Source organism: Xiphophorus maculatus, chromosome 6, assembly GCF_002775205.1.
Source record: "Xiphophorus maculatus strain JP 163 A chromosome 6, X_maculatus-5.0-male, whole genome shotgun sequence".
NCBI classification, from domain to species: Eukaryota; Metazoa; Chordata; class Actinopteri; order Cyprinodontiformes; family Poeciliidae; genus Xiphophorus; species Xiphophorus maculatus.
In genome coordinates this window covers 28,134,525-28,149,109 of record NC_036448.1, presented here as the reverse complement: position 1 = coordinate 28,149,109, position 14,585 = coordinate 28,134,525, and the positions used below count along the sequence as shown (strand labels likewise).

Genomic DNA, 14,585 nt, shown 5'->3' with positions numbered 1-14,585 from the left:
AAATAGAGAAAATAAACTTTGATTCATCTGAAGGAAATAAGGTGAGAAAAGCGAAGAGTTTCCAACTTTATTTTACAAAAATAAAAGTTTTACAAGCAGCAACATTTAAAGACTATAATCAGTGTTCAGGTCATTAAAATGCTTTAATTATTCCTGCAGCGCTATAATTATTATTTTGGTTTTAAATGTGTCCAACAGTTTAAAACAAATTGTGTTGATGTCGCCTGTCAAGCTGTTTCTCCAACATAAAACTTTCATTTTAGAAACTTGAGGACCAAAAAGTAAACAGGAAGTTTAAACGGGAAACATTTTATTCTGAAGGAAATTTTAGTTTTTTGAAGCAACAAGTTAAAACTTTTGTGTTATTACTCTGGACAGATCAAATAAACTTTATTAACTTTTAACGGTGATTCTGTCCAGGTTTTAACTTTTCCTGCTCTTTGAAGAAAATCGCCGGGTTAGTTTAGCTTCCTGCTAAAACCTTTTAATGTGACTGTTGTAAATCAGGTGCGGCCTGTAGTTTGTACATCCATCCACTAGGGGGCAGCAGATATCCAGTCAGGCTAACGCGTCGCCTGGTTTCCAGAAAACGTTCATGTTGCTGAAGCGTCTGAGGCTTTAAGCTCTTATTTCACCGCGTTTACACGAGTAATAATGTGAAAACAGATGGAAAGTTATTTTATTTTATTTTATTCTTTTTTACAAATCAATGGTTTCTACTTCCTTTTCTTGAGACCGATAACAGAAACATCAGTGACGAGTAAATCAGGAAATCAAAGCATCTGAGTGTCGCAGCAGAGACAAACACAAAGCTTCTTCCAGGAGGAATTGATTCTTCCTCTCTTTCCTCCCCTCTGTATGGATTTTCTGTTAGACAAGAAGGAGGAGGAGGAAACAGCAGGAAAGGCAGATGTGGAGGATGGGGTTGCCATGGTGACGCCGGCCTGTTGAGCCTGCAGTGTTTGTGTCTTTACTACTGGCTTTATAAATGCTGGAATGGAGGGGAAAAAAACGCTGTTGGATCTGTGCAGCAGCATCAGAACCTGACGCCGAGCGGCACCAACAACCGACCCGGCAGGGATCCGGCAGGGATCTGGTAGGGATCCGGCAGGGATCCAGGATCTGTCCAGAGCTTCATTACAATGTGAAGGAACCATAGAGAAACACAAAGATGCTGAATGCAGCTGGAAAATGGATGAAGATTTTTAAAAACTCTGCATGAAAGAGCTGAATATGAGAAAAAAATAACTGAGACGAGTCAAAACAAACAAACAAACAAACATAAAAATATTAGAATCAGGCAACAACACATAAAGATCCTGCAGTCAGAGATTCAGAAAACACATAAAAAATACAAAGATCCTCAGAGAGACGTCAACAAACACAAAACTGAAAGGAAAATATGTGGTAATATAAATATTCAAATGATTTTTCAGTCTCTACATTTATTATTTTGTGGCCTTTCTAAGCAATCTTTACATTTGATTGTTTTTCATCTTATTTTCTGTGTAAACATCAGAAAACATCAGAAGGTTTTTACTCAGAGTGAAAATCAGACCCTCAGTAACAGATGGTTTGTCATCATGTGGGTTAATTTTTATCTCTTCATATTTATGGGACTAACTTCATGTTTTGCTCTTGTTACCCACAGAGATAAAGATTTTAATAAAAATAAAACAAAAATAAAATATAAATATGTTAAGAATGAATTAAACAATATAGTTAAATATTTCTGTAAAAAAACTCAAATATTTAACAGAAAATGCATCACATCAGTTTGTCTTGAATCTTAAATGATCTGTATAAAGAAACTTCAGCCATTTTTATTCTGTTATATAAACATTCAGACAAACTATTACTGGCATCAAAACCTGGAGAAAAAAATCTAAAATGATGATAAACACGGAGAAACGTTGGATAAACCATTTTAGTCTTAAAGCATCAGTTGAGCTTTAAAAACCACCGTCTCTCATATCGGATGATCAGAAATGTTTTGTCCGCAGTTTGAAGTTCCCACAGTGAGTGGAAAATCTCTGCTGTGGATCCTCCACCTCGGATACTTTGCAGAGTGAAAATCCTCCCATTAAATCCTCCCAGCCGTTGTTCTCTGTTTGACAAATGACCTCCTGCTGGCAGCTGCGAGGAGCAAAGCGCTGGCCTCCAACATCCTCCGGTCAGCCGACCTGCAGGTTTTCTGCCCGGTTCCTGGAACAGATCGGCTCCCTCTGTGTGGTTTCATTTACTTTATAAATCAAACTTTAAATCTGGAACAACTGCAAACTTAAACCAAAATAAATCAATAAAACAGCCTCGGTGCAAATGGAGCAGCCATTACATTTCCTGTCAGGCCCCATCTGTCTTTCACACAACAGATTTTTTTATTAGCTGCTTTCAGTTTGGCTGCAGCGACTTCCCAGATCTTCTTCATCTGAGATGAACTGAGATCCACAGCAGAAGCATCTTTAAACATCAGAAAGCAGATCATAGAATAGCAACAGAGACTGATTTAATGAGAAAGAAAAACGGTTTTGGATCAGATTTCACTGTCCAGCAGGAAATCACAGCGAGAGGACGGAGTCAGAGAAGAATATCCCAATTTCAAAGACTGAATTTTACCCATTTGTAAAGCAGGAATTCAGATGTTGAGGCACAAATGGGACCAACAACGAATCTTTACAATGTCAAGCTCGATGGCTAAAGGCAGTAAACTGTAAATTGTCCTGTCCTTCATTAGAAAAAACTAAAACATGAAGTCACTTTAGAAATGCTTTTGTAATAGATTGAAGTCAATGAAATGATGACATGTTGGTTTTGGTGGAGAAAAACTGTGTGAATCTGCCATGCAGGATCTTTTTTTGGCTGTTTTCCCTCCTGATATTTCTCACTGCCCTGAGTCACAAACCTGTTCCCCTCCTGGCCTGTGGGGGCGCTGCACCAAGAATCACCGAAGGAAACGACACAAAAACCTCTGAAGACACTGAGAGCAACTTCCTTCTTCACCGAATGGAAACAAGATGGAGGCGTCAGATTTTAGCTGTTGTGTTTATCAAAGATGGACTTTAATGAAATTTGGCCAAAACATCCAAAGATTGAATCTCTGGTTTGTCCGTTTATCTGTTTGTTTTGGGTTTTTGTTCATCTCTGGTCGGTTGGAGACGCTGAACATTTTCCCTCCATTACCTGTGCAGGTAAAACATTAACAACGTGACTTTAGCTTTTCTATAAATCATCCAACATAGTTTAAGTTATGGACTATAGATTAAATTACAAAATGAGACTAAAAATGCAACAAGCTATGAAATATTTTTTCTGTTTGACAAATTACACCAAAGTTTAAGTAAAGACAAACATTTACTTTCCCGTCACGAATCATAAGTTTCTAGAAACTAAATCGCCTTTTGATGCTTCAGGGTTAAAACAGAAACATTTCTGTTAATAAACCTCGTAAAACCAAGACAAATTAATTTTTAAACTTACATATCGCTAAACAAAAAATCACCACAAATTTGACTTTGAAAGGAAAAACAGAATTTATAAGTAACCACAAATATATTTATTGATTAATTCTTCAAGGTTTTGGGTTGAGAATTAAGTCACAAATCTCCGTACCGCCTTTAAAATGTTAATAAATTATGAGTTTTTAATTCCAGTGAATCTGAAATGTTCCTCCCATGTTGAAGCTGAGGCAACAGAGCGGAAATAATTCAGTCTGACGGGTTGAAACCCAGAAGAGGGAAAGCAGTGGAAGTTGGTTCAGGACCGCCATCATGACAGGAAGTTAATTAACAGCAGCAGGGGGCCAAATCTTCACCTCTGGCGCTCATTCGTTACACAAAACGTTTTCTAAGACGGAATAAAATGATTTGTTTACTTTGAAGCTGCATTTTGACTCCAGCTGTACGCTTTGCATCGCTGTGGGTTTTCCCAGAGATCAATGCCATTTCTGCTTTTCTTCAAAGTTAGCAGCAAATCTCATTTTATCTTCAGTTACCGTTGGCATTTATGAGATGAAGCACAAAGATTATCCGCTTCCTGAACTCGGTCTGCATGTTTTTATGCTGCATTATTTCCCTCCACAGGACGGATTCTACCTGGATCAGCATCCACATGCCTGGAGGTGAGCAAACGAGCAACTTTGATTTATTTAGCTCCTTTCTCAGACTGCAAAGAGCTTCATAGGAAAAACATTTAATATAATAATGTTCACAGCAGCCCAGGTAGAAGTAGCTGTTTCTATGACTAATGACAGATATTCTGCTAATGTCAAAAACTGTTTAACATTTGTAATCTTTCCATTAGATAAGTTAAGATCACATGTGAATACCGTTTATTCACATGATAAGTCATTAAACATCATCCTCTACCACTTCCTGTCATCTTCTTTGTCGTTTCCACCTGTAGAAACATTCGGTTGCTGATCATGAAATTTCCAGTCCAGTTTTGCTAAATACACCAATTTTAATGCTGCCAGAAAACAGCTCATCCTGTCTCCAAAACATTTAGTCAATAAACATTTTTAGTTTAGTTGCTGTTTCCATTAAGTGACTTTACTTGTATAATTCCAGTTTGTGCATTTCTATGACCAATGGAGACGCAGCTACTGAGGCCAAAGTGTTTGTTTAAATTAAATGGCTTCTTAAAATCAGTAGAATCCAACAGTAGATTGGATTTTCTTGGCAGGATTTGTCTCTGAATGTCAAACTGAGATGTAAAAGTTAAAGTGATATTCTACAGAGAGTGAAGAGATTTGAAGACGAGGTTCAGTTTGGCTGCAGTTATGTTTCATCTGAAGGTCGTTTTGTTTAGACATGAACAACAAGAAGATCTTGAGAAGCTGTTTGGTTTGTTTTTCTGAAAACTTCATCAAAAATAACTGCCAGATTTTTTATGTTTTTATGTTTAAAACCTGAGGAATACCACCAGGCAATAGTTTCCCTTACTGTTAGGAATATTATTATGCAATGTAAGCCATCAGTTTATGTGTGAGAGACAGAGAGTCAAAGAGCTGAATGTGGACCTGAGACATTTTAAAGGAGCAATAAAATAAAAAACAGGCAGAAAGACGACATGATGAACTGCTGAGTAAATGTAGAGCAGAAACAAACCAGCCCAGTACGGAGCCCTGGTGGACGCCACGGCGAGGCCGGGTCTGATGACGGCCAAACGTTACATCTGGAGGAAATAAGAGGAAGACAGAAATTAATTTCTGAATGGACATAAACATACGAACAGTAGAGTCAGTGTTTGAGAGCAGAAATCAGAAACGACGTACGAACAAGATGGTTTCTGAACCTGACCCGGTTCTGCCAGGAACATTTAATCAGATTACTGTGAGACTCTTATGGAAGAAAACTGAAGATATTTGACAGAAGTCCTAAAACTTAAAACGTAATTTGACCAAATTTCAAGGAAACATGTAAACTTTGAAGTTTCAATAAATAATCTAAAAATGTCTCCCGTTATTCTGACATTTAACAAGTAGAAACATTTTTATTTTTTAATTGAGTGTCTGTATCTGTCTGGTTCCAGCCGTATTTAAACACACGTGACATGAAGGTCCTGCGGTGTTTATTGTTGGCCGGAGGACGCGCCGTGTCTGTCCTCTGCTGCAGGACGTCCCTCCGCCCGCTGAGCTGCTGCCGTTCCCGCTGCCGCCTCGTTCCAGGAAAAGGTCAGAGATGCTTTTAAATGAACTTCACGTTGTTAATTCAGCTCCTCTTGTCACGCCTGTCGGCCGCCGCCGCCGCCGGCTGTTGCTGTTGCTGTTTGTTTCTGATGCTGCGGGTCGGCTCCGAATCGCACAAACCTCCGGCCGCCGGCGGCGCCACAGCTGAGCTCATGTTGTCTTCTGCTGTCCGGATCACAGCCAAGGAGAAACCGAGTCACTGCTACAGCAGCAGCCGCTCTCCGGGCCGCGTCCCGCTGTCATGGTTACCAACTGGTCCCATCCAGAGCCGGGCATGCTGGGAAATGATCAGAGAAACTCAAAACCATCAGATCAGAGCCGCTTCTCTGCATCAGCTGGTCAGACTCACAGGGTCAAACCAACCAAACATGAAGTAGACGTTACATTCACCATGGCAACCGTCTCCTTCCCGCCGGTGATGCCGCTGAGTCGACCACAACGGGTCGACCGCCATCTGGGCCGGCAGGGCGAGGACACACACACACACACACACACACACACAGCGCTGCACAAACACACACACCTAAAAACACACACAGAGAAACACACACCTGTACACTGAGAGAAACAGCATAAAATCAGACATTGTAGAGAGAAACTGTAGAATATTTCCACCAAATATTATGAGTATTTTGAATTATTGAATTTGTTTAGAAACCAGAACATTTCCAAGATTTTTCTAAATTTCTTAGTTTTTCTTGCAAATTTTTGACTTTTCAAGCCCAAAAATTAATAGTTTTTCTGAGATTAATCTCAAAATAAAAACTTTTTATTGCATTTTTTTCTTTTTACACTCAGAACCTTCCAAGTTTTTTTTTTAGAAAATTTCTGATTTACCTCCAAAGTTCTGAGTTTCTTTCTCACTAATTTTTGATTTTTGGAGCTTAGAAATGTTTCTGAGATTAATTTCAAAATTTCAGATGTTTTTTTTCACAAATTTTTGTCTGTTTCAGAAATTTCCCTGTTTTTTTGTAGAAACTTTCAGAGTTTTTGGCAGAAATGTCCTAATGTTTTATTTTTTAAGCCCCCGCCGTTTAAAACCCGTTCAGCTGATTGGATCCAGAATGAAACTGAACTCGTTCTGTTACTGTTTGCAAACACGGCTTCCTCCCTCCGTCCTCCTCTTGACCTCTGGGGTCAAACCTTTCATTTCGCAGCAGAGCTTGTTGTGACATCCTGATGCTCACGCAGCAAATAAACTCTTCAGAAATCACATCAGATCAGATAGAAATATTCTGGTTTTATTCCTGCAGCTCCTGTTGCAGAACAGCTGTGATGTAATCAATTTACTCAGATTACAGCTGTTATAATGTTTATAGAGAAACTAAGCCTCAGGTTTGTTTTACAGATAAATTGTCTAAATTGGTCCTTAAAGTGTTTTATTTATGTTACTGTTGAAATAATTAACTGTTAGCTGTTGTGACTCTGGGTTCATATCAAGTAATCGTGTGAAGAAATCTCCTGTGTAATAATCTGTGCATCATAAACTCTGTGGTAATTGGTTCTGATTGAATGTCCATTAATTACAATGTTGAATTCGGGCGTCTAGTTATTTATTTTAATTAACCAATGGCTGTTCACAGTGGCGGCTAACTAAAAAGCTAGCAGCGCTAATCATAAACATTAGTTCTGCACCAGCATGGTGTTTAGCAAAAGCTAATGCTAACGTGGTAAATTCAGCCATTTTATTCCCGCCATACATCAATAACAGAACATTTGTTAGAGCATAGCGCCATCACCAGGACCAGTGTTGTTACTGCACACCCAGCAGGTACGGCCTCCCTTCAGGATTGATTCTCTGGACAAAACCTTCACTCAGATTCAGTTTTCAAAATAAGAGCATGAATATAAATGTATAACTACTTTAAGATCCACAACAGTCAATAACAAAAACTCCAACTGACGTCAAACTTTAGTCCAGATTTAAAATAAAAATTAATTCATAAGTTTGCTAAATGTTTCCAAAGCTAGCTAAAGCGCTAAAGCTCAGCTGTTAGCATGTTAGCCGTCAGATTAAGAGAACGTCGTTTTAGAGCCTGATGACCTGAAGAAACGAAGGATTATAAAAGTTAAAACCTGAAAGCTTCACTGTCCGTCCTTATCTGTGTAGCATCATTAGGGTTCTGGTTCTGGTTCTGGTTCTGACTCAGGCTGCAGTGACTCCGGGACAGGAATACTAAAACGGTTTTCTTTTTGTTTTTCTTATCAGAATTAAATTCAATGGTTGTTTGAATTTAACTCTTTAATGACAATTTTACACATTTTGGTATTTTTATATATTTTGTGTTGAGTTTTGTTTCTAGTTGTTCAGGGACACAGAAGGTGGTGTGTGTGTGTGTGTGTGTGTGTGTGTGTGTGTTGGTTCAGTGTGTGTGTGTGTTGGTTCAGTGTGTGTGTGTGTTGGTTCAGTGTGTGTGTGTTGGTTCAGTGTGTGTGTGTGTTGGTTCAGTGTGTGTGTGTGTTGGTTCAGTGTGTGTGTGTGTTGGTTCAGTGTGTGTGTGTGTTGGTTCAGTGTGTGTGTGTGTTGGTTCAGTGTGTGTGTGTTGGTTCAGTGTGTGTGTGTGTTGGTTCAGTGTGTGTGTGTGTTGGTTCAGTGTGTGTGTGTGTTGGTTCAGTGTGTGTGTGTTGGTTCAGTGTGTGTGTGTGTTGGTTCAGTGTGTGTGTGTGTGTGTGAGGTGTGTGTGTCGCGGACACAGACAGTAGCATCCCGTCTCTCCGCCCCTGAAGGCTGGTCGCCCTACATTCAGCCATCAACTCTCTGTTACATAAAGCCGGCGCTGCCACACACGCTGTTGCTAGGCAACAAGCCCCGGAGCCCCATCATGGAGTCTCGCTGGGCCGCGGCGGTACCTGAAAGACTTCAAATGGGTCAGCGAGGACAAAAGAAACGAGACAAACGGCAGAGGAAGAAGAAAAAAGAAACCCGGAGCGAAGAGTCTCCGGAGCCGGTCTGAGCTCAGCGCCGGCGGTCCGAACGGCGGCGGCAACAGAACCAGGCAGAGCCGGGCTATTAAAGGAGACTCAGAACATTCAAGTGCAGCATCACTGCAGCAAAACGAGATGCACAAACTGAATGATGAGCTTCTGATTCAGAAAGCTTTCAGTTTAAAATCCAACAGTTGAGACTTCAGAAAGATTTACTGCCACATGAACAAACATTTTCTGTTAAAATAAAAATGTTTAAAGGCTGAGTGTGCAGGTTCTGGACAGAACCGACTCATTCATGATTTAATTGAATTTTGCACAAAGTTCTGAATTAAATGACTTCATGTTTTGCTGACAAAATGAGAAAAATGATGAAGTCCAGATAACAAGTGCAGAGTCTCTGAGTTCACATCAATATTTAGCATTAGAGGCCAAAACTAATTATTCTGGTTATGAGACTCAACAGGAAGTCCTGCAGTGAGATCAGGTTTCATCTTCCTGTTCTGGTGCATCACAATCACACGAGAACATGATGAGACAAATAGGAGCTGAAAACTTTTAAAGTCAAAGTTTGATTAATATAATCTGTTCTCATTATATGAAATTTCACAAAAGCAGTGAAATAAATACCAACATGACTGAGGCAGGATGTAATCCTGTATGAATGTTAGATATCAACTAGATATGGCAAGACATAAATAAAATAGTGAGCAGCTGAATAGGGCAAGACAGAAGTAGCAATAATGAAACCAAAACCTGATCAGAACATCAACACTGAAGAATGTTAGCGTGTTAGCATGTTAGCCTGTTAGCGTGTTAGCATGTTAGTGTGTTAGCATGTTAGCGTGTTAGCATGTTCTTCCCAGAAACATGTGAAATGTCTTCAGAAAGACCCGAAACATTTCAGTTTGATTCATTTCTTATTCTAAACTGTTTTTCTCTGGTTGCAACAACGTCTGACTAGTTGATAAAATCAGCAACTGGTTTCACTCAAAACTGTAACTGGTTATGGCAACAAATGATTTATTTGTAGCTTGAAACGGTTTCAGTTGTTGATTATAACTTGTTGCTATAAATAACAGCTTATTGATAACAATATTGACTTGTTTTATTACATATTTACTTCATTATATGTTCTAAAAAGTAACGTTACATTTTAGAAATAAGCTTAATTGATTTGTTGTCTGTTACTTGAAATGTATCACAAATTGGAAGTAAAGTTTGTTTTTTGTTTCTGTTGTTGGTTGAAATTTGCTAGAAGTGACAAGTTAAAAGTTTGTACTTGTTTGAGATAAATTTATATGTTTTATAGCAAAACTCCTTCTAACAGAAAGAGACTCAGAAATCTGGACGTTATGGACGGACGGTCCAGGCTTTGGCCAAGTTTAAGATGAGCTGATTCAGATTAATAAAGGGTTTTATGAATGAATTAAGATGATCAGTTTTGCTCCAGGCTGCTGGTCCTCTGGATGTTTTTGGACTTTAAGGCCGAGGTTTGTTCCAGAAACAAGATGGCGGCTGTGCTTTATTTTAATCAGTTTGTGTGAACAGCGCTGCGATCAGAATATTACCTCTGCAAGCGTCTGGCAGCAGATTTTTCACTCATTTGACTATTTTTACTTTCTTTGTTCCGTCGTTTCTTTGGATCGGAAGTTTTTCTCCTCCAACTTGCAGTGAGACAAAAACAGAGCAACATCCTCACTAATTTTACACTAAAAATAAATTCCTCTTAAGATTTTCTGACAGCAGCCTCGCGTCCCGGAGGTCGAGCTGAAAAGCTGAAAATAGTTTTGCTGTTTTTCGTGTCGCCTGAGTCTTAAACCTCTTCAGCAGACGCAGGGGGACGAGCGCTGTCTGTCCGTCCCAGGAGACGAAGTCGAGGGAGACTCGGCGAATCTGGGACAGTCGATGGCGTTCTGGTTGACTGACGACGGCAATCTGCAGCAATCTGCAGCAATCTGCAGCAATCACTGAGCTTCACCATCGCAGTTAGAACAAGGAGAGCTGGTGAGTAAAAAAAGGATTTAAAAAATGAATAAAGTAACAAAAAATCACGATTGAGTCCCACTAGTAGATTTATAATGTTTCTTATTAGTTAATGCAAAGAGTAAAATGAGCTCTTGTTAATTAATTAAAGCCATTTGAGCCTCATAGTGATCTAGACTCTCATTAGAGCTCAAAATATTTACTTATTGACTAGTTTTATTATTGCACAAGTCAACAGGCCTGGAACTAGTTGACTAGTTGGAACCATTTTGTTCCATGTTGTTGATCACTGGTCCCTTTAAATAACTAACTGTACATGTGAAGCTGCTCTGATGAAGGTATTTAATGGATCTGCCTGATTGGCTGTAGAAAATATACAAATGAATTGATTATTGAAAGTCTGTGGAACCGATTTAAACAAAAGATGAATAAAGAGCCGAACCTGACAGATTTCTGAAAGTTACAAATCCTGCACCAGGTGTAAATGCAGTGAAATGATCTCCAGAGTCTGTTGATGGATTTCTGCTGATGCAGCGTTACATTCATACTGCTGGTCCTGTGAATTTGTAACTGCAGTCTGAACTGATCCTGATCGTTTTACCTCCAAAACGTGGAACTAAATCATATCTGATAGTTTTTAAAGTGTCCAAACGATCATGTTGCATTTCATCCGACTTTTATGTCACCGATGTGAGACGTGCGTCATAAAGAATCCAGACGATAAATCTGGACGTAAACGATGTCTGAGAAACATGAATCCATCCCCAGACGCCGGCGGCGGCGGCCATCTTAACGCGCTGCTGGGTGACGTTTACGTTCTTCTTCTGCGTATGCAGGTCGCTCCGGAGTCAGAAACCTTTCACACTCAAATCTGATTACAGTTGCATTTAGTTAGTAGAATAATCAACGTAAAATAATCAGATTTCAGCAGAAATGTGATTATTTCTGCTGTGTGAGCGAAGCTGTGAAGGTTTCCTGACTTCTCAGACGAGAACCTGAACTCACCTTCAATGTAGAAATAATCAACATTCGATGCTTTAACAGTATTTTCATTTTCTGTATTTTCTCAAACAGCAAATCAAATAATTAATAAGAATCACATTTACCTTCAGGCTCGGTGGTTTTTCACTTATTTTATTACTGATACAATACTTCACAGATACAAAAGATTTTAGTTGATTTTGCAGGATAAACTGATAATAAGTCTGTGTGTGTGTTTGTGTGTGTGTGTGTGTAGGGGTGTGTGTGTGTGTGTGTACGCGCTCAGCTGTCGGCTCCATGACGACACAAGCAGCTGCTATTATTAGCTTAACTTTGATCCAGCTTTGTTCACTAATAAAACATTCTTCACCTTCATGCTTCGAGTTTTCAGCTCCTGACAAGCTGAGCAAAAAAAAACCATCAAACCCGTTTTCTCCTCCTCCTCCTCCGCCATCGTTCCCGTCAGCGCGCCTCAGACTCAGAAACGCCGCTGTAGTTTCTTAGCAACCGCTACACTCATGAAAAAATAATGAAGCAGAGTGAGAAGGTGCTGTAATCTGTGTGCTTCCTGCGGCGAGACTCACTGAAAATAACCGTGATTTATTGGACTCTGAGGGGTCAGAGGTCGAGCCTCAGACGTTCCCACAGCGTCCGGCGCTCTGGCCGCGATCAGACGACTGGAACTGACGGCCTGAAGTTGCTTCTGACTAATTTTAGCACAGTGAGAGCAAAGAAGAGCATCGGAGAAATTACTGGACTTATTAAGTCCAGATTTCCCAGAAGTCTCTGTTTTAAGAGACAAAAGCAGCTAAAAATACTGGTAAGTGGAGCAAACAGCGCCGAGCCTGAAACCAGTTAAAAACACGACATAATGAAGAAAAAACCAGCAAGAGCTGCGCCCAGTTTTCACCTGAACGAAGAGAAACAGTCTTAGAAATACAGCTGTGAATCAGGGGCTTTGTAGGAAGAAAGAGCTGCACAGTTTTAGATAAATCATAGAAATTTTCTAGGAAAAACTTTTGAGTTTGAGTTTCAAAAATCAAAAATGTTCAACTATGGAAAATCAGAAATTTCCAGTTTTTTTTCCTAGACATTTTCAGAGATTAATCTCAATATTTTGAATTTTTAACTTTCCAAACTCAGAAATGTTCCTCTTTTTTTCTAGATTAATAAAAAACTATCTGAGTGTGAAGCTGGTGGCAGCATGATGCTGCGGGGAAGCCGATCAAATGGAAAAACGATCAACTGGAGAGAAAATCTGAAAGAAACGGACAGAAAACCAGTTTAGACTGAAGCTCAGGTTCACCTCGCTTTTTGAATTGCTGAGTGGCCTAGTCAAAGTCACACTTAAATGTGTCCAATCTGATTTAACTTGAGCTAATTTGCGAAGAAAATGAGTAAAAATTTCAGTTTTTACAATAGAAAAAATGATCAAGTCCCCCAAAAAACTTTCATCTGGAAATGACAGAAATATTATTTCACAAATAGATTATTTCTAAAACCTTTTTAGAAATAATTTGTACTTTTCTTTATTTCCTAACAGGGCATTACTTCCTGTGGGTCTGTCACATGAAAGCCCAGCAGAACACACTGAAGTTTCACTGTGAATGTTTCAAACACAGGTGAGAAAGTTAGGTAGGAGGAAGAACTCAGATCATTCCAGGAACAGATTGCAGGTGATGTAAGGCGACTCTGAGGTTCTGCATCAGATATAAAACCAGTTTTATCCACGACTGACGGGGAATTTTACCTCTTTAAAGTCAAATCTCCTGTTTGATTCGTCCAGTTTGCAATAAGAACAGAAATGAGCCGAGATAGAGAGCGGTGTAGTCCAAGTACCTGAGAAAGCGATGCAGTGAGTGTCCAGATGTGGATTGACACGGCAGACATGGCGCCCCGAGGAGGGACAAGCTGCAGAGGGGTGAAAGGTCAGGATGATGGCGGCGTGATGGAGTCATTCAGATCCAAACATCTTCCTGCTCAGTAGGTGAGGTTAGAATCGAGGGCTGAATACAAATACACACCACACTTTTCAGATTGTTGCTGCTGAAAACCGTAAATAACGAAGATAAAAAGGAAAATTGTTGTTGAATATAAAACATTATTTGTTTTGTTTTGCCAGATAAAGTCCATTAATACGCTGATGTTTATGAAAATGTCAAATTCCCAGAAAAACAACCGAAATGTTCCTGAATTTTAACGTTTCATATCGAACAGTTTAGTTTTCATTCTGAATTTTAGTGTGTAATTTGGTTTAATTTTTAACTCTTTGATCAGCCTTTCACTGTTGTACTGTAAAAACTGACCTGTCTGTTTTTCTCGGCGTTGAGTCGCATCGTTTGCTGGAACCATTTTTAACGGCATTTGAAGAGAAATGGGAAACAATAAAGCAGAAGAAGAGATTATCCGGATGTTTCTCTGTGTTTGTGGAAGCCGTAAAGTCGGCATATGTTTGCTTTTAAACGCTGATTTAGAGTTTCAGAGCCGAGCGCAGTGATCAGTGAAGAGCTTTAAACCGTCCAGCTGCTCCTGCCGGCTGAAGCTGCTCATTATGGACGAATTAAACGAGCCGCAGCGAGCTGTAATCACTGCACGCGTGTGTGTGTGTGTGTGTGTGTGTGTGTGTGCGTGTGCGTGTGTGTGTGCGTGTGTGTGTGTGTGTGCGTGTGTGTGTGTGTGGATACTGTCTTCACATCAGCTGCTCACCCACATAAACCCACCTCAGCATGTGTGTGTGTGTGTGTGAAATGGGCGCTCTGCAGTAGATGCTTTGGCGCCTGTTGCTAGGCGAACCTCGGCATCAGAGTGGCCTCAGCAGCCAATGGCGTTGGAGGAGCAGAACTCCTGACCAATCAGGCGCTGCGCTGAGGTTCGGGGTCCAGCTGATTTCTCAATGGGGTTCTGAAGAGCCGGACATCAAAGCAGGTATCTGCAGTTATTTTCATCCACACACACCCACACACACACACACACACATACACACACACACCCTCGCGCTCCTTTGACT

General features: G+C 40.0%; 1 long non-coding RNA gene across 1 annotated transcript; it reads right to left on the bottom strand.

The window, feature by feature from the left end:
* Window positions 1-2,977: 2,977 nt before the first annotated feature.
* LOC111608921 lies at window positions 2,978-6,139 on the bottom strand. Its single transcript, XR_002752900.1, has 3 exons — window positions 5,546-6,139; window positions 5,106-5,172; window positions 2,978-3,180 (listed from the first exon to the last, which is right to left on the bottom strand). It is a non-coding gene; the product is annotated as an uncharacterized LOC111608921 (long non-coding RNA).
* Between the last annotated feature and the right edge of the window lie 8,446 nt (window positions 6,140-14,585).